Source organism: Mastigoproctus giganteus, chromosome 2, assembly GCF_048544385.1.
Source record: "Mastigoproctus giganteus isolate SK-2022 chromosome 2, ASM4854438v1, whole genome shotgun sequence".
NCBI lineage: Eukaryota > Metazoa > Arthropoda > Arachnida > Uropygi > Thelyphonidae > Mastigoproctus > Mastigoproctus giganteus.
In genome coordinates, this window is record NC_143576.1 from 97294163 (window position 1) to 97315036 (window position 20874).

The window sequence follows — 20874 nt, forward strand, 5'->3', positions numbered from 1 at the left end:
CTACTACTACTACTACTTTTTTGGCTTTGGGAGAATTTTTCCGACTTCCACTCGAGACTTTGTCACTTCATTGTAGGGTCGTACTGAAAATACCATGTCTCATCACCTCTAATGATCCAATTCAGGCAGTCTGGTTTGCTTTCAGCAGCCTCACTGAGTTCTCTGCAATGTTCATATCATGCCTATCATTCTCCATCTGTTAACGAACATGTAATAAACTGTGCACAGACCTTCATTTTCTTCAAATCCGGGGTTATTGTCAAATGGTTTCCTTATTGATGCATAGATCTGAAATCATTCAGAACATTGCACATCAGTCATTGATAATGATTTTTTGCACCTTTCCAAACAACTTTGGCATTCAAACCGTCTTTTCTGGACCCAGTTGTTCATAGTCTTCCAGTAATTCTTTTCCATGGGCAAAATGTTTATATTACTAGAACACAATTGTATGAGACAGACAGGTCTCTCCATATACACTTGGTTCATCATTTAAAATGTTTCCAAGGCAGTAGCATTAATAGAGGCATATGATGCAAGAAAGCAAACTTATATAGCATCAGCCAAAAAAAAAAAAAAAAAATCCTGTTTCATCCATCCATTCACTCCAACAGTTTGTCTAGTTTAGCCTTGAATTTATTTAAGCTGTCAACTTCTGCAACAACAAATGGAAGTTTGTTCCAGCAATTAACCACCCGCTGGCCAAAGGCAAATTTCTGCACATCTATTATACAACTGTCTTTCTTCAATTTGAATTTATGCCCCCTCAGGTGAAGAACCTGAGCAAGAGGAAGAATCCCATCAGCATTGAGCTGGCTCAAACTATTTAAGACTTTATACACCTCAATCAGATGTCTCCAGATGTTGAAATTTGCAGAACTTAAGCCTATCATGGTAACAGCAACCCCTTGTTACCCTCACTAATCTCGTTGCTCTTCTCTATAGTAGTTCATATAGCTCAACATCTTTCCTAAAATGAGGCCTCCAGACCTCTATGTAGTACTCAAGGTGTGGACTGATGGGCTTAGTTATGTTTTTTTGGCTTTGGGAGAGTTTGCCGAATTCCAATCTGCACTTTATCACGTCATTGCAGAGTCGTACTGAAAATACCATGTCTCATCACGTCTAACGATTGAATTCAGGAAGTCTGGTTTGCTTTCAGCTGCCTCAGTGAGTTCTCTGCAAATCATGTAGACTGGAGCTGGTTATTGAGTCAGTAACTAGCTCCAGTCTATATCTGGGATGTTAAAATCCTCTATTATAAGACAGCTGGATTTATTGGCCCACTCAATTTCTCTGTTCATTGTACTCATCAGAGTCATTAGGCCTATAACACACTCCTACTCTCAACTTTGCTTTCCGAGTGGTTATGTCACGCCAAACTGACTCAAAATTGCACTGTCCACTCATGTCATCTGGATGCGCTTTCTTAGATTTTGTGTTTCTTAACTAACAGCATGACCCCTCCTCCCTTTCTATCCTGTTTAACCTTTCTGTACACATTGTACTCACCAAATTCCAATTCTGCATTCATTATCTCTGGGTGACACCACATCTCTAATATATCCCAGCAGTATCCACCTTTGATATCTTCACTAGCACCTCTAATTCATCAGATTTATTTACCATACTCCTAGCATTGGTGTACATGCAAGTATACATGCACTTATTCTTACTCTTAGTTACTCTAAGACAACTCATATATTTACTTGTTCCATGATAACTCCCTCTTGTCCTTGAAATCGCTAGCACCTTGCTTTCCAGTCTGCTGCTCATTCCAATAGAAACAGTGCAAAAATCAATTTAACCTCTGCCCATTGCTACTGTTAATCTATTAGTCTGTGAATCCTCCAAATCTAGCAGTTTTCTTACCCACCTAACATTGCCTTGATAGCATTAGCAAATTCCTGCACCCTCTCTATATTTAAGTGTATCCTATCCCTGTAGAATCAATCTCTCCTGTTAACATACCACACTTAGAAAATTTCTACCCATGAGCCTTGAACAGTCTCTCCAGGGCCGAATTTATTGACAAGGCTCTCATCATATACTCCCTCCAATCGTGTCTTGGCAGAATTGCAGCACTTTCAAATTTAACCCTCAGTCGCGACCTTTTTTTTCAACATTGTCCTGTACTTGGTAAGTCTGTAGATCTTTTACTCTTAATGTCATTAGTGCCAACATGTACAACAACATCACCCTTTATGCCCTTAAAAGGTGATATCTGCTTTACAATGTCTTTAACCTTTGCTCCTGGCAGCCATACTCGGGTTCTATTCCACCTATAATTTTTACCAAAAATTTCCTGTTTCCCTAACAATTGAGTCAATAGCTCACTCTTGTGGGACCAGCACATTCTGCCCTGAAGATTGCCGCTGTGTTACCTGATACACAAGAGTGAGCTCTGACATTGAGTTGGTCAGGTGAGAGTTTGATGGGCCCCCCATTTAATTACTTCAAATGCATCTGCCCTACTCTTCAAACTCACATAGACGCCCTTCAGAATGTTGAGTTGGCACCTAATTTCTTGACATTCTCTGCACCTAACATACAAAGACATCCTCCTTGGCTAGAGGTGTTGCACATTTTTTAGGCTGTCGTGCGATGGAAAATTGCCCCTTCGGTTCTCCCTTGAGCCACAGTGCTGCCACTAGTTTGTGCATGTTGCTTTGCTGCTCTAGACTGGGGCATGATTTCCATTTAAATACAGTGTAATTAATTAACAATGAAAATTAATAAGGTTAATAAATTTAATTAATTAATTAACTATACAATTCTATACTTGACTATACAATAATATGCTAAGCTAATGCCATGTTATGTAATCAGCTATATAGTTTTACGTTAGCTATCAAATTCGAGATATATACAGTATAGTTATGCTATACTGTAAGATAGATATTACAGTATAGTTACACTATACTGTAACGATCACAACATTAAATTAGTTATCATCAGCCATTTTCAATCCACTGCAGAATGAAGGCCTCTCCAGCAACTTTCCAAATCCTTCTGTTTTGTGCAATGGCCCTCCATTTACTACCCATAAAATCATGAATTTCATCTGTCCATCTCTGTTGTTGTCTTCCAGGTTTTCTTCTAGTTCCTCTTGGGTACCATTCTGTTATTTTTTTAATCCATCTGCCATCATGTCTTTGAGCTATGTGTCTTGCCCTAGACCATTTTAGTTCTTTAGTTTTGATAAAAATGTCCTTAATTTGTTTGCTGCCTAATCCACTTGTTTCTCTTCTTATCTAACAGTCTTATTCCTAATATAATTCGTTCCATTCTTCGCTGTGTGGTTTTTAAGCTTCTCTTCCATTCTTTTAGTGCTCAAATTTCTCTCCCATAAGTCATGGTAGGGATTATACATTGGTTCATTATTTTACATTTCAGACAAATTGGGATATTGCTCCTCAGTACGTGACTATATTTTCTGAATACTATCCATCTGAAATTTATTCTTCTGTTGACTTCCAGCCATTTATCATTATTACAGCTAATGACTTCTCCCAGATAAGTATATGAATCCACCTTTTCAATTACTGCTCCTTCAATGACTATATCGCTTTCTGTGGCATACTTGTTCATCATTACTTTTGTTTTAGCCATATTCATCTTTAGTCCGAAATCCTTACTAACTCTGCATAACTGATTAAGATTTTCCTCTAATTCTTTGGGGTTGTGATTGTGATCACAATGTCATCTGAAAATTGTAAATGGTTTAGGTACTCTCCATTCACATTGATTCCATTCTGCGACCAGTCCAATCTTCTGAAAGCTTCTTCAAGGGCAGCAATAAACAACTTTGGTGATATTGTCTCCTTTTGAACTCCTTTCTCAATTTTAAATTTGCTACTGTCTTTGTTCTAGTCTAATAAAGGAGGTAGCGTTCTCATGTATTTTCTTCAAAATCATAATGTATGGGATGTGTATGCCTTGTCTTTCCAGTGCCTAAAACTTTGCCCAATGTTTTATGGAGTCAAATGCCCTTTCATAATTCCACAAATGCCAGGCATCATTAAGTTTTATATTCATTCGCTTTCTCCATTAACTGTGATATTATGTGAAGGTGATCCATAGTTGAGAATCCTGTCCTAAATCCAGCTTGCTCTTTCGGTTTATTTCTAATCTGATTATAATGACTCTTGTGAACAACTTGTCGCAACTTCTAATTTATCTAGTTTCTTATGCAGTAAAATTATGATTGCATAATTCCGCTCCTTAGGCATCAATACCCCTCGACGTGGGCACCTGTACGTGGTGAGGGGACCTCCCAGTGATGCTGCTGGTTTTTGAGATTAGCATCACAGGGATCCAACACCCATACCTTGGTTCTAGGGTTACATCTTTGGAATCTGGCGTGTGCAGCAGTGCACCGCGACCCGTGGAATACGGAAAGGGGGATCCTGGTAGTTGAGGGGCCCAGCCTTAATACACCACTTTGGCCCCTACTTCGACAAGACGGGGGGTCCCGGACCGGCCAGACTGGGATAAATCGGCTGGTGGTTCTTGCTGCTAGGGTCAACTGTTTTCCAATAAGTCTCCCTCCCTTTGTTCCTGGGACGGGATCAAGGCTTATTGGAAACATGGGTATGGTGCCTCCAAGCTAACTTGGCGTCCCATTCGTGTACGCAGTACCTGCGTTCCAATAAGTCTCCCTCCCTTTGTTCCTGGGACGGGATCAAGGTTTATTGGAAACATGGGTATGGTGCCTCCAAGCTAACTTAATGTCCCATTCGTGTACGCAGTACCTGCTAGTTCATGAGTGGGCGTCCCCTCGTAGGGCTCCGTGGTGGGTGAGGTACTTAGGGCATCTGAAATTTTTATCTTACTCATATGAGTAATTTAAATTCTATTTCTTCTGGGGCCCCAACAAGGCCCATACTTAACCGATCAGATGAGAATGACACCAGTTCTGTCAAAAGAGCCAGAACTGAGGATAAACCACCATCTATAACACCGCTTTTCCTCATTCTCCATTCCACCGGAGAGCAGTCAATTGGGAAGATGTCACCCTTCTTCATCCAGAAAGCATTAGAAGGGTTGGCAGGATCACCAAAATCCGTAAAACGGCTGCGTTCGGGCGATCTTTTACTCAAAGCTTCAAACACAAAGCAAGCAGAAAGAATGTTAAACGCGACATCCATATGGGGAATACTGATCAATGTAACACCCCACAAAACTCTGAACTCTTCACGCGGTGTCATTTCAGAGTGGGATCTTCTTCATGTCTCTGAAGAGGAGATCTGCTCTGAACTAAAAGACCAAGGAGTGACAGCTGTCAAGAGAATATCAATGCGGAAGGAAGGGAATCTCGCCCCTACCCGAGTTCTCATCCTAACATTTAACACCCCATGGCCTCCTAGTTCCATCAAGGCAGGGTATTTAAACTGCCTAGTGAGGATCTATATTCCAAACCCACTGAGGGGTTTTAAATGCCAAAAATATGGCTACTCACAAACGGCTTGTCGTGGTAACCCTACCTGTGCTCGATGTGGTGCAAAAGACCACGAGAGCAAGGGATGTTCAGCTTCTAAACTGATCTGTGTAAATTGCCAACAAGATCATCCTGCCTACTCCAGAGCAAGCCAGCAGTGGAAGGATGAAAATGAGATCCAAAAATTGAAAACGGATCTGAATATCTCCTACCCAGAGGCTAGAAAACGCATTCAACCAATAAATAGCGGGAAGCCTTCATATGCCCAGAAGGTTTCTGCAAAGTGCACTATCGGTATGCAAACTAAGATGACTGTACCACCAAGAGAGTCATTCACACCGATTGCCTGCTTTTTATTGAGTTCACAAAAGCCCACCAAAAAAAACGCAGTCAGCGGCCACTCCTATATCCGTACCTCCTAGTGCTCCACTACTACCAAAACCAAGTGGTAAAAAGTCAACAGTAATAACAGAAACAATGGATGTCGAGGACAAGGAGGTACCGGATGAATCAGTCTTGGAACTCTTTGCGGAGGAAGAAATGGACACGGGACAGCGTCCATTCTTCCCCAAAAAAGATAAATCCAAGATTGATAAAAGTAAGCCCTCAGCACCTCGGAAGCCGCCTGATGGACCTACAAAGCCTAAATATTGGCTAAATTCCTACAATGGAATTATCGTGGATTCCGGTGAAATACTGATGACATCAAGGCCCTCCTGCAAAAGCACGAGCCAGTTTGCTTTTGCTTGCAGGAGACTTATCTAAAGGCAAACGATGATCCCACAATGCAGAACATCACAATTTTTCGTAAGGATAGAATTGCGGATGGTCCTGCTCATGGAGGAGTGGCTATACTTGTGGGAAACCAGACCCCAGTTCAGCCCTTGCTAATTACAACTAGCATAGAAGCTGTTGCAATTCGCCTTACAGTGGGATTTTTATTAACGGTCTGCTCTATTTATTTGCCACCTGGGACTGACATCTCCCAGGAAGACCTTAATGATCTTGTAATGCAGTTGCTTCCCCCTTTCTTACTTCTCGGGGATTTTAATGAACATAATACCTTGTGGGGTAGTGCTAACATCAACGGAAGGAGACGAGTCATAGAGCGTATGCTAAATGAGAATGACCTTTCCCTTTTAAATACTGGAACAAACATCTTCTTCCACATGCCTACCCGTACTTTTTCTGCCATTGATCTCTCTATCTGCTCCCCTCTCTACTCCCTTCATTCACTTGGGAAGTGGAGAACCCTACTGAAGTGATCACTTCCCCGTGATAACCTTTTTACACCGTATCTTCCTTTCAGGTTACCACGGTGGAAGATTGATCAGGCTGACTGGACTGCCTTCCAACATCAGACAAATTTTGACCTCAGTACCGTCAGTCAGGAGCCTATCAATGATGCATTGATAGGCTCCTGACTCAGGAGATCCATCACAGAAATTATCATCCAAGCAGCTGCGAATGCTGTTCCAAAAACATCTGCCTGGTTTCCACCATTTCCCAAACCTTGTTCGAATTCACAATGCACAACAGCAAAAAAGGCTCAAAACAAAGCGTGGGGGATATTTCGCCGATATCCTACCATGACCAACCTTATAGCCTTTAAACACGCACAAGCCAAAAGCACGCTACATCTGCCATCAGAGTCAAAAGGAATTGTGGATCCGTTTTACTTCATCAATTACTCAGTCCACTAGTACTAAGTTCGTCTGGGATAAAATCCGGCAAATGAAGGAAAAAAATACATCCCATTGTTCTTCAATCCTAGATTATAATGGATGCACTATTGCAGATCCAACAGCAATAGCCAATTTTCTTGGGGAAACATTCTCTAACATTTCTGCAACATCTTCGTATTTCCCAGAGTTCCTGGTCCTGAAACATAAAATCGAAAAACAGGCACTTAATTTTAAGTCTAAGGCGTCTATCCGTACAACAGGCCATTCACTATACAGGAACTGAAAAGAGCTCTTATTCTTTCCAAAGCAAGTGCTGTTGGACCAGATGGCATCCATTATGAAATGATTAAGCATCTTTCACCAAAATCTATGGATTATCTGCTCATTCTATATAACAGAATCGTTATTGAAAGGCAGTTTCCGGATTTCTGGCGCAAGGCAATCTTTCTTGCCTTTGCTAAGCCAGGAAAGGATCCAAAAGTCACTACTAATTATCGTCCTAGTGCTCTGACTAGCTGTCTGTGCAAAATTCTGGAGAGAATGGTTAATTTTCGTTTAATCTGATATTTAGAATCAAATGACCTCTCCAACATCCAGTGCGGCGTCCAAAGGAACCGGTCCACTTGGACCATCTTATTAGACTGGAAACATCCATCCGGGATGCTTTCCTAAAATGCGAACCCTTGGTGTCACTGTTCTTTTACATGGAGAAAGCGTATGACACAACTTGGAGATTTGGCATCTTAAAAGAACTGCATAGCCTTGGTCTTAGAGGGCAACTCCCCATTTTTATTAAAAACTTTCTAGCCAATTGATCTTTCCAAGTTCGTGTGGGATCCTCACTCTCTCGTTCCTTTAGGCAAGAGGAGGGAGTACCACAAGGATCAATTTTAAGTGTCATGCTTTTCGCCATCAAAGTAAATTCCATCACAGAACAACTTCCTCCAACCATAAACAGTGCCCTCTATGTTGATGACTTTAGCATATTTTGTCAGTCATGCACATGAGGGTTATTGAAAGACAATAACCCTCATGTTGCAAGCAAAAAGCCATTGATCGCCTTAATTCCTGGGCACTTGCTAATGGCTTCAGGTTCTCGCCGGAGAAGACTGTTTGCGTACATTTTTGTCGTAAGCATAATCTTCATCCCGAACCTGAATTAAGGCTCGGACAAAATGCTATTCCAGTAGCGGCAGACACAAAATTCTTGGGACTCGTATTTGATAAAAAGCTGACCTTTCTGGATCACATTCGTCAACTCCGTACAAAGTGCACGAGGCTTGAATATTGTGCGCTCTTTCCTCTACATCTTGGGGTGCGGATTGATGCCTCCTACTACGCATCTACCGTGCACTTGTACGATCCATACTAGATTACAGGTCCCTGGTATACAATTCGGCCAGAGACAGTGTACTTCGTTGGCTGGATCCTGGCCATCATCTGGCTCTCCGTACCGCTATTGGAGCATATCGAACATCTCCTGGCCAGTGTTTATACGTCGAAGCAAACGAACCGCCGTTATCGTTTCGATGTAAGCAGTTGTCTCTAAAGTATGCTCTAAAACTGAAATCCCTGCCAGACCATCCTACGTGGCCATTCATTTTTGAGCCACGATATGAAAATTTGTACAACACCCGTAAGACTGCCAATCGTCCTGTTGGTATTCGTCTCCAAGAGCTACTCAAAGAACTTAATATCAAGTTAGACAAGGTTGCCCAAACACCAAAGCAACCCTGGCATGCTCATGTTTCAACATGTGACTTGTCCCTTAGAAATTGGGGAAAGTCGGGCACTCCATCGTCTGTCTACCTGCAGCTTAATTTAGCACACCAAGCTGAACATTCTGACTTCATTGGCTAGATCCTGTCCATCATCTGGCTCTCTGTACCGCTATTGGAGCATATCGAACATCTCCTGGCCAGAGCTTATACGTCGAAGAAAACGAACCGCCGTTATTGCTTCGACGTGAGCAGTTGTCATTAAAGTACGCTTTAAAACTGAAATCCCTGCCAGACCATCCTACGTGGCCATTCATTTTTGAGCCACGATGGGAAAATTTGTACAACACCCGTCAGACTGCCAATCGTCCTGTTCGTATTTGTCTCCAAGAGCTACTCAAAGAACTTAATATCAAGTTAGACAAGGTTGCCCAAACACCAAAGCAACCCCTTCCACCCTGGCATGCTCATGTTTCAACATGTGACTTGTCCCTTAGAAATTGGGGAAAGTCGGGCACTCCATCATCTGTCTACCTGCAGCTTAATTTAGCACACCGAGCGGAACATTCTGACTTCCCGCCAGTTTACACAGACGGTTCGAAGTCGCAATCGTATGTGGGATCTGCTGCTGTCTTTACATCGGAGCAAATTTCCTCTGTTTGCAGCATATTTACTGCAGAGCTGCACGCTATAGAGTTAGCCTTGGATCACATTAGTAAATGCCTATACCAACGGTTCATTTTATATTTCGACTCTCTCAGCGTGTTACAGGCTTTAATAACTGTGAGATATAATTCTCATCCAGTTCTGTCTAGCATTCAGCAGAAGATTCACTTCCTCCGTGAACGTGAATATGACATCCGCTTCTGCTGGATTCCTAGCCACGTTTGGATTAGTGGAAATGATTTGGCTGCGGTGTCAGCCAAATCAGCCATTCCCAATAATAACCGCTGCCTGTCAGTCCCCTATACAGACTACAGGCAAATAATACACGAGAAGATACACTCCCAATGGCAAGATTCGTGGAATAGACAGACTACGAATAAATTATATCATATAAAGCCTGTAATTGAACCGTGGCAGTCTAGTCTGCGCAGGAATCGTAAGGAGGAAGTTGTTCTTGCCCGGATCCGCATAGGACATGGTTATTTGACTCATTCGTTTTTGCTGAGGACTGATGACCCTCCTATGTGTGAGTCCTGTGGCACAATTTTATCAATTAGACACATTTTAGTCGACTGTCCAGATTTTAGCAATATCCGTTTTACCGCTTTTAACCATCTGACCAAGCCGTATACGCTGAGTCAGATTTTATCCGACAATGACCATGTGTCTGCTATTTTTAGCTTTTTGAAATCAGTGAACCTTTTCACTTATATTTAAAAAAAATCTATCTTGTTATTGTTACTTGTTTACTGATATTTGTCTTTTAGTTTATACTTGTTTTTATACCTTGACTTAGTGACCTAAATCATTAGGCCACTGAAAATTTTACTTTTTATGACCAGGTTTTGGTGCATTATAGCCTTAGTCACTAATGCGCCAGTAAAACCCAAGCAACAGCAACAACATAGGCATCGATATGTAGTTTCTGGAAATTCAAGGCCTATCTGAGAGCCTTTCCAAATGTATTTTCTGAAGAGTTTTGCCAGTTTCTATATTGTCTCTTCATGATAATTTTAATAACTCTATGATAAATTCATTTTCACCCAGAGCTCTCTGATTCTTCATTTTCTTCAATGCATGTTCTATCTCATCAGGGAGAATATTGGGTATATCGTATGTGTTGCTAATTTTTTGTGCTCCATCTTCCCCACTGCTTGCATCATTCTCTTGCTCCTTATATAATACTTTATAGTAGTCTTCTGCTATTTCAATTATGCCCTGTCTCTCTCGTATTTATAAGTACTATACTATTCTTCAGATTCAGTATCATTTATTTTTCTGTGTTACTGCTCGTGACTGCTGATTTTAGTCCTTTGTTTTCCCTTAATGCTTGTTCTATTCTTGTGTTAAATCTTCTTATGTCCTCTCTGAATCTCTTTCTAATGGCTTTGCATAATTCAGTATACTCAATTTTGTCCTTGTCAGTGATATTGCTCTTAATTTGTTGTCTTCAGTTCATCGTGACAAGTGTTTCTTGACTAATTTTTTCTTCTTTGGATTTCTTTTTACCTATAGGTTTCTCGGGCTTTATCACTTTCAGAAAGTTGTAATATTCCTCATTGATATCTTGGTCCTGAGTCGTCTGATAAATTCAAACTTGTTCTTAAGTTCTAGTACGTAATGCTTTTTCTCCTCTTCTGTTATCTCAAAGACCTTCATATTATTTACTTGAGTCAGTTTTTTCCTTTCTTTTCTTACATCTATATCAAGTGTGCATCTTACCACTCTGTGATCACTTCCAATGTTTGCATTGTTCAGGATGGTAACATCATTCACGATATATCTTCTGTTAGTGAGGATGAAGTCGATTTCATTAGTTGTTAATCCATTTGGGCTCTTCCATGTCCAGTTTCTGTTCACCCTTTTCTTGAAAAAAGTGTTTATTACTGACATTCTTCGAGATTCTGCAAATTCCACAAATCTTTCACCTCTTTCATTTCTGTCACCAATTCCAAAATTTCCTACAGTTCCCATTTCTGTGCTGTTTTGTCTCTTTCCAACCTTAGCATTGAAGTCTCCCATAATGATAGTGTAGTGGGTTTTCTGCTCATCTAGAAGACTCTCAATTTTGGTGTACATTTCTTCAACCTCTTCATCATCATGGCTCGATGTTGGTGCATATATCGTTATCTTTATGTACCAGAAAGCCAACTCTGTCTTCACTCTTTTCACTGTTTCCATTGGTATACTGCAGATTTCCACTTGATAAACTTATACATGATTCATTTCTTCTTCTTCTTGTTTTAGCCAACCCGACGATATTCCATTTCACATTTTCTAATTCCATTTTCCAGTTTGAAATTAGTTATATCCTTGGCTAAATACAAAAGATAAATCCCCAAAAAGTGATTAAAATCTTTAAAATATTTGTATTAAAATTAAAATCCTACTATTCTTCTGCACTACTGGTTATGTGCTACGATATTCCCGCCAAAACATCCATACGATACAAAATCACTAGCTAAATTTAAAAAATAAACTACAAATGCTACTAAGCTTATTTATTCTATTTGTTAAACACAAATTAATATGTTTATTAATCAAAAATACAATAAAATTTCTAAGAAAACTCATCCATTTGCAGGAGCTCCAGAAGTCTACGTCTTCACACCTATAGTCTCGTTCCCAAAGTTTTGCTCAGTTGAACACAAAATGTGATGTTTGCTCTTTATTCCTCCACAGCACAGATACAGGAGAGGTGTGCAGTTCAGACCATGCTGTGTTTTGAAATGGTGGCAATTTACACAGACTTTGACTGCGCCGTGCTTGAGGAACAATAACTCTTTCATTTGATGTTCACTTCTAGTAGTTGGCAGCACTCATCTCATAACATCAGTCTCATTTTCCAGTTGTCACAATGTGTATACTTTATTAATAGTTATCCATACTTAAATTTTTAGGATTTTGTGTGTTGTATTTTTATTTTGTAAATCAGCTATTTTAATTTTTATATTCTGATGTTTTAGTCAGTTGAAATAAGATATGATTATAGTGTATTAAAATTTGTGTTTACTAAAAAGAAAATGCAAATCTTAATATAAGATTTTAAGTTTCAATTTTGCATGTTTTCTAAACTTCTCTTGTTTTCTGGACCTGAAATCCAGAAACTTCCAAAATACACAAAACCTTTTGTTCCAATCTTTCCGGTCTGCTGTATATCAGTTGTAGGGGTCACTATATGTAGACAAAAAGGTAAAAATCAGTATATTTGGGTATATAGTTGAGCTATAAGACGTAGTAACCTTGTAAGAATAGGGAGAACCTGTAAGTAAAAAATCAATTTACCTGAAATAAATATAAAATGCAATTAATAATTGTAAGAACCAAAAGCTGTGGGTCCTAGGACGTTAACTACTTCTTCAAAGCATCTTCAGTGAAAATCGTAGGAGCCAAAACAATAGTCCAGGTCTCTGTTTCTGTTATGATGTATACGTATACATCACAGCTGACCTGACAGAGACTAGAAGGAAGAATAAAATAATAAAATTTTGGTTCTTACAATTATTAATTGCATTTATTATTAAATTACAATTATTAATATTTTTATAATATATATATATATATATATATATATATTAATATTTTATATTTTTTCAATTTTATTAGAATGCTGTTGTGTCTATAATTTTGCATAGCTATGCATCATCAACCGGTATCTGATGCTGTACTGTGTAAATCGTTTTTAATTAGGTCAAGATACGAAGCTAAAGGCATTAAATACATTAAGGCAAGAAATTAGATAAATATGTAAGATAACATTGAATAAAAATACTAAATAAAAGCATAATATGATACTAGATAAATAAGTGCTAATTGCAGCCTGTATATATTAATGGCACTGAAAAGTTATCAACACCCCTCAGTGTATAAGTAAAAGTAATTACGAAGGCTACTATTTATGAATTTATGATTTTATAATATGGTAAACCCCTCTCTCTTTCTCTTAAAACTTGATGGTTCAATTATCTCCTCAGCTAAAGATAAAGCCATCTTCCAGCATCCTACCTTTTTTTCTGTCTGTTGTATTAATGAGTTTGGAAAATACCTAAAATAACCTCCTAAAATTCCCAGAATATTCCATTAAATGCCTCCCTCAGAACAATTTTGAATAATCTTGAAGCTGAGAAAGCTTCAGGTCCTCGTGGAATTTCTCCACTTGTTCTCAAAACATGTGCTCCCTACCTGGCTCCTGTTCTATGTTGCCTGTTCTCTGTGCACTGTCATATTCCATTGGTATTTTTCTTTCTGCCTGGAAATTTGCTCTTATTCAGCCAGTTCAAAAAAGAGTGGCGGATTCTTCCTATCCAATTATTGTCCATTTCACTTACACCTACTCTTTCCAGAGTAATAGAGAAATCCATTAACAACCAACTCCTAAATTTTCTCAACCTTCCATCTGATCAATGATCACCAATATGGATTCTGTCAGAGTTGAACTACTGATAATATTTTGGCTTATGTTACTCAACGTGGACAAATCTGGTGGAAAGATTTGGTGAAACTCAAGCAGTTACTCTTGAAATTTCTAATGCTTTCGATCATGTCTGGAATAAAGGTCTTCTGAACAGTCTTCTACTTATGGATTGCTGAATATTTTTTTGCAACTTGGTATCTATCTTTCCCCCTGACTGCTCTTTGCTTGTGTTGATAGATGTCTGTCTTCATTTTTCCACTAATGTTGGTGTTTCACAAGATTCGGTTCTTTCTCCCACTCTTTTACTTTTGTATATTAAGACCTTCTACTGACTGTAAATCCTATTCATAGTTTTGCTGATGTTAGCACATTTTATTCTGCTTTTCGGTTTGAGGAACTGTGCTTATACAATCAGCTTCAACTTCTCAAAAATCTAGCGTCAATTCCTTAAATGCTGATCTCCAGGTAATTCTCGTGGAACAAAGATAACTTAGCTGATTTCAATCCTTCTAAAACTCAGGACTGTTGTATATTTCACGAAAAGTCTCTCTCTCTCTGCATAAGCACATCACAAATATTGCTTCCTCTGCATATAAAAAAACGGGGTGTTTATCATTAGCATTAGTAGAGGCATTTGATGCAAGAAAGCAAGCTTATGCAGCATCAGCCAAAAAAAAATAAAGTAATATAAATAAATAAAAAATAACCACTTCCACTTCACCCCTCTGTTCGTTCGAAATACCTGTCCAGCTGAGCCTTAAACTTATTTAGGCTATCAACTTCCACGACAAGGGATGGAAGTCTGTTCCACCTACCAACCACCTGCTGGCTAAAGGCAAATTTCCGCACATCTATCCTACATCTGTCTTTCCTCAATTTGAACTTATGCCCTCTCAGGTGATTATTCTGAGCAAGAGGAAGAATCCTATCAGCATTCAGCATGCTCAAACCATTCAAGGCTTTATACACCTCTATCAGATCACCTCGCTGGTGCCTAGTCTCCAGACACTGTAATTCGCAAAACTTAAGCCTTTCTTCGTAAGAGCACCCCTTTGTTCCATTCACTAATCTTGTTGCCCTTCTCTGTATTCGTTCCAGCATCTCTACATCCTTCTTGAAATGAGGCCTCCAGGCCTGTATACAGTACTCTAGGTGTGGCCTGAACATTGCCTTATACAAGGGAATAATCACCTCCTTATCCCTGCTAGAAAAATTCCTATATATCATTGACAATACACCATGAGCTACTCTTGCAGCCTGTCTGCACTGTCAGAGAACTTCATATCTGCCTGCACAACTACCCCCAGGTCCCATTCATTCTCTACCACTGTCAGTGTAGTACCACAGAGTTGATACGTTGCTCTGGGGTTGCTGTTTCCCATATGTAGTACTTTACATTTGTCAATGTTAAACTTCATTTGCCACCTCTCAGCCCATCTGCTCAACCTTTCCAGATCCTGTTGCAGCAGCATAGTGTCAGTAGTGTCCTTGACAACCCTGCCAACCTTTGTATCGTCTGCAAACTTGGACATTAAGCTTGATATACCATCATCAATATCATTTATAAATACAGAGAACAATAAAGGACCCAATACTGAACCCTGAGGGACTCCACTAATAACATTAGTCCATGATGAGCAGTGTCCATTGATTACCATTCTCTGTCTTCTCCCCCTCAACCACCCCTTTATCCATTGCAGCAATTTGCCTCCAATGCCACACTGCTCCAATTTGTGCAGCAGTCTTCCATGTGCAACAGTATCAAAAGCCTTTCTAAGATCCAAGTATATAATATCAAAGTTATTCCCTGCATCCAGTTCTTTTGTGACTGCATCATAGTATCCAATCAAATTGGTCAGGCAAGACTTCCCCTTAACAAAACCATGCTGTGTCCGAGCTATAACTGAAGTCTTGTCTAGATGATCCTGCAGTGCTTCTTTAACCAGTGCCTCCATTAATTTTCTGGGAACAGAAGTTAAACTCACAGGTCTATAATTACTTGTGTCAGCCTTTGATCCTCCCTTGTGAATTGGGGTCACATTTGCACATCTCCAGTCCATGGGTACCTCCCCTGAGTCCAAGGAAGCTCTCATAATTATGGCTAAGGGTTTGCTTACTTCCTTTGCTGCCTCCTTTAATATAACTGGATAGATCCCATCCACCCCAGGTGCCTTTCTTGTGTTTATCTTCAACAGTTTCTCCTCCACTTTACTCTCAGTTATTACAAGATTCTGTAGCTTACTGCTAGAGTTGAATACACCTCTGGCATTCCCCTCGCTGAATAACTCCTCATGTGTGAATGTCGATGCAAAATATTCATTTAGTTTGTTAGCTACCTGAGCAGGGTCATCAACAGTTGGCCCATCGATATCAAGTGGACCAATCTGATTCATCCCCTTCCTTCTAGAGTTTACATAAGTAAAGAACTCTTTGCTGTTTTTCTTCGCATCCCTTGCCAAGGATCTCTCGTAATCTGCCTTCGCCTGCCTAACCTCCTTTGTAACTTGGTTACAGATCAACTTGTATCTATCATAGGCTTCTGTGTCACGTGTTAATTTGTATGTATCCCATGCATTTTTCTTCTCTGACATATGCCTCATTAGTTCATCTGACATCCATTTAGGCCTAAACCTTGAACAATATTTCTTAGTTGGTATATAAAGCCTAGTAGCTTGCAAGATAAGTTCTTTGAATGCTTCCCATTTCCCATTTTGAATTTGTTGTTGGTAACATCAGTTGATCCCACTGTATAGAATTTAAATACTGTCTCAGTCCATCGTAGTCGCCTTTACGAAAGCAATAACCCTTCCCTTTACCCCTAATGGTAGTTACCTCTTTGAGTAACTCCCACTTCAGAACACTGTGATCACTGCCACCTAGTGGTTCATTTATCTGCAGATTCTTAATGCATGAAGAATCACTACTGATAATCAAATCAAGAGTATTACTCCCTCTAGTTGCCTCCCGAACATGCCGATGTAGAAAACAATCATCCAATAAATCCACAGAAGCCTTGCTAGTGTGTTGAGTGACCAGCCCCCAAATTCCAGTCAATATCTGGGAAATTAAAATCCCCCATTATAAGACTCTCTGATTTACTGGCCCACTCTATTTCTCTGTATAGTTTCTTATTATACTCATCAGAGTCATTGGGCCTATAGCACACTCCTACTCTCAATTTTGATCTCCCAATGCGTATGTCACACCAAACTGACTCGACACTGCACTGTCCAGCGATGTCGACTGGCTTCACTTCCTTGGATTTTGTGTTTCTTAACTAATAGCATAACCCCTCCTCCCTTCCTATCCTGCCTATCCTTTCTGTAGACATTGTACTCCCCAAATTGCAGTTCTGCATCCCTTATATCTGTGTGACACCACGTCTCTGAAATCCCAACAATATCTGCCTTTGATGTTTTGAGCAATAACTCAAATTCATCAAATTTATTTACTAAACTCCTAGCATTGGTGTACACGCAAGTATACATGCACCTGCTCTTCCTCTTAGCCACCCTAACACAACCCATATGTTTACTTGTACCCCCATGATTCCCAGCAGTCTCTGAAATATCCTGCATCTTATTTTCCAGGCTGCTGCTCATTCCAATAGAAGGAGTGCAAGAATCACTTTCTCCTCTGCCAGTGGCTACTGTTAATCTATTAGTCCTTGTATCCCCTCAATCTAGCAGTTTTCCGACCCACCTAACACTGCCTCGATAGCATCAGCAAACATTCTTGCACCCTTTCTATTTAAGTGTATCCCATCCCTGTAGAAGCAGTCTCTCCTGTTAACAAGTACAGACCAGGCTGAAAAAAATTCTACCCCTTGAGCCCTGCACAATCTTTCCAGGGCCGAATTGATCGACAGGGCTCTCATCATATACTCCCTCCTATCGTGTCTGGGCAGAATTGCAGACACTTTCAAATTCAACCCTAATTCACGGCTTTTTTTCATCAGTGACCTGTACTTGTTAAGTAATTCCGCCGGTCTCCTACTCTTAATATCATTAGTGCCAACGTGTACAACTATATCACCTTTTGTGCCCTTAAAAGATGATATCCGCTCTACAACGTCATCAACCTTTGCCCCTGGCAGACATACCCTGGTCCTGTTCCACCTATCCTTTTTACAAAACATGTTTCCCGTTTCCCTGACAATAGAGTCACCAACAACTACTAGTTCCTTTGGGACCAGCGCATTCTGCCTTGGGGGTTTCCGCTGTGTTGCACGATGACCAAGTGCAAGCTCTGGCATTGGTGTGGGCAGCTGAGAGCTTGATGGGCCCCTCACTTGTAATCCTTCGAGGGCATCCACCCTGTCCTTCAAGCTCTCATATAGGCTCATAACAACACTGAGTTGTCGCCTGATTTTCTCTTTTGCTCTTGGCATTGCTTTTCTTCTAAATACCTCACTCTGTACTAACCTCAAATCTGCCCTACCATGGAATATTGCTCACACATCTCTGGTGGTGCCTCCAAAACCTCTCTTGTGCTTCTAGACTCCATTCAATAGAAAACAGTCAGGTTAATTAATGACCTGTTTCTTACAGAGTTTCTCCATCTTTCTCTCATAGATGTTGTGTTTTTGCTGTGTGCCCATTCTATAGCTACTTCCATGGTCACTGTTCTGAATTGGCATTTGTAATTCCCCTCCACTCTTCAAAACCAGCCTAAACACATGCCATAGTCAGTAAGCATCCATTTACTATCCAACTTTAAACTCACAGAACCAACATCATTTATTCTTTAAACTTCTGTTTTCTGGAACAACCTTCATTCACATGTATTTCTTGAAAATTTCAACCTTCAGACCCATACATTTCATGTTTTGGGTTTTCATAAAAACAAAGATCCATTTGGATTAAGGATCGCCATTTATGACATGCCTGGTAAAGGAACCTTAAACCTTTGTTGTTTTTGTTATTAGGCATTTGAAAGAGACATTTTGTCTTTAATGTGAGAGGACACTTTGAGGAGTTCTTATAGTAATTTGCATTCATAATTATATATTTTTGCCTTTGAATTTTCTAATTAAAGATGGTTTTTTTTTTTCAACATACTGTGTTCATTTTCGTTTAGTAGAGTGACTTATGTTGCACCTCGAATTTACTTAATTTCTCAGTTTATTTCTCCTGGCCATATTGTTGTGATGTAATATTGTTTCTAGCAAGGGTCTTTATTTGTACTTTAATTTTGTAGAATAAAAATAATCTTTTTTATGATTTCACTACAGTCATAAAAATCCATCTTATTGAACTTATCACTTGTCTCACTTTCAGAATCATTTTTTTTAATGAAATTGTAAGTGACACGTGATAATTCGTGGGATTAATTTACTGTGTTCCAATTGATTTAATGTATAGAAAAGTTTATTATTCTTGAACTTTGTCTCAAGAAATCCATTAATCACCAACTGACAGTTCTGTTATGTTGGTTTTTGTACCATACTGACATCCGCTGACCGGGCTAGCCGGGTGGGTAAGGTGCCTGGCAATCCAAAGGTCGTGGGTTCGAATCCCGCTTTGGACTTGGATCAGAGTAGTGCAAAAACCTTGGGCGGTGCATTATGGCCACAGAAGGCGATGCGCCAACAACTAACAAAAAAAATAAAATAAATAAAATAAAAATACTGACATCCTACAGCGTCTTTAGGCTTGCCTTATTGCTTTCAGCTTGTATTAAAGCCAGTAACTGTGTTCATTTAATCATTTTTGTAATTACAGTAAGACCCCCATATCCGCGGGGATACATTCGAAGAACTACCATGGATGGCGGAAACTGTGGATATAAACGAACGCCTGCTGACCCCATATATAATGTGATTTTCTTGTACATACATACATATAATAACGTTTAATTGATAATTTAAACACACAGTAAGACATTACCAACATTAAATATGGCAGTAATAAAGTATGGCAGACTCTGGATGAACTGGGAAGCGATTAACTGGGACACTTCAAGACTCCAAATTAAAAAAAACAAAAAAAAACCCAGAAATAATAAAATTCAAGTAATAACTAGAATAGGTATAAACAGATATTTCGCAAGTCGTAAATAAGCAACAAGAACTGGCATTATAAGTCATCATTGGGATATTAGTGTACCTATTATCTTTCAACCCCTGCTGTCTTCACACCTATGCTCAAAACAAAAAAAAAAAAAAGAAGACTAAAAGTGTGTCGCATTGATTGTTGTACTGAGGTGTTCTGTCACACTGCAAAGGGACAAATTTTGTTTTGTTATTTATGTCAGGGATGCTGGATTTTTTTTTTTTTTTGTTTAGAAATTGCGAAAATGATGGCCAAACACCAGAGTTGTGCTTTCAAATTAAACAAAAACTTGAAATTATTCAAAAGTTTGAAAACGGTGCATCCGTTAAATCTCTAAAGAACCATTATAATGTTTCTTTACCATACAAGACATTTTAAAAAATAAAGGGAAGTTATTCGATTTAAAATCGACATCGTAAAAAATAAAGGGAAGCATCGTATTGAACACGCAAGTAGTATGTGTTAATTTCTTTTTTTTTTTTTTTTCCCGTGGTTAACCGCGGGTAACTGAATCAGTGGATACAGGGACACAACTGTATTGCTTTTTAAACAATAATTACAAAATCATTTGAATTTTTAAATCATTGGTCCAAAAATATCTAGTGATAAATATTTTGTACATGGTCATAATATTGGCTCTTTAATGTTTGAGTTTTGTAAATACCCAGCTTAGCTGTGTTAAAAAGAAATTGAAAAAAAAAATTAAAAAGAAATTTAACTAAATTAATAAGATTGCTATTGTCATGTATTTTTAATACTTGCAATAGTAGTGAATATGTTGAGAGAGAGATGGGGAGGACTCCCTTTATTGAGGATTAGCAAATGTCACTTATATAAACCATATAAAATCAAAGCAGTTCTGTGCTGAAAAGAATAGTTCTGTGTTTAACTTTTTTTT

The 20874-nt window shown here is 39.2% G+C and overlaps 1 protein-coding gene across 2 annotated transcripts in view; it reads left to right on the forward strand.

The window, feature by feature from the left end:
- raptor (regulatory associated protein of MTOR complex 1) overlaps positions 1 to 20874 on the forward strand; it is a 638589-nt gene that overhangs the window by 84715 nt on the left and 533000 nt on the right. The window lies entirely within an intron of this gene.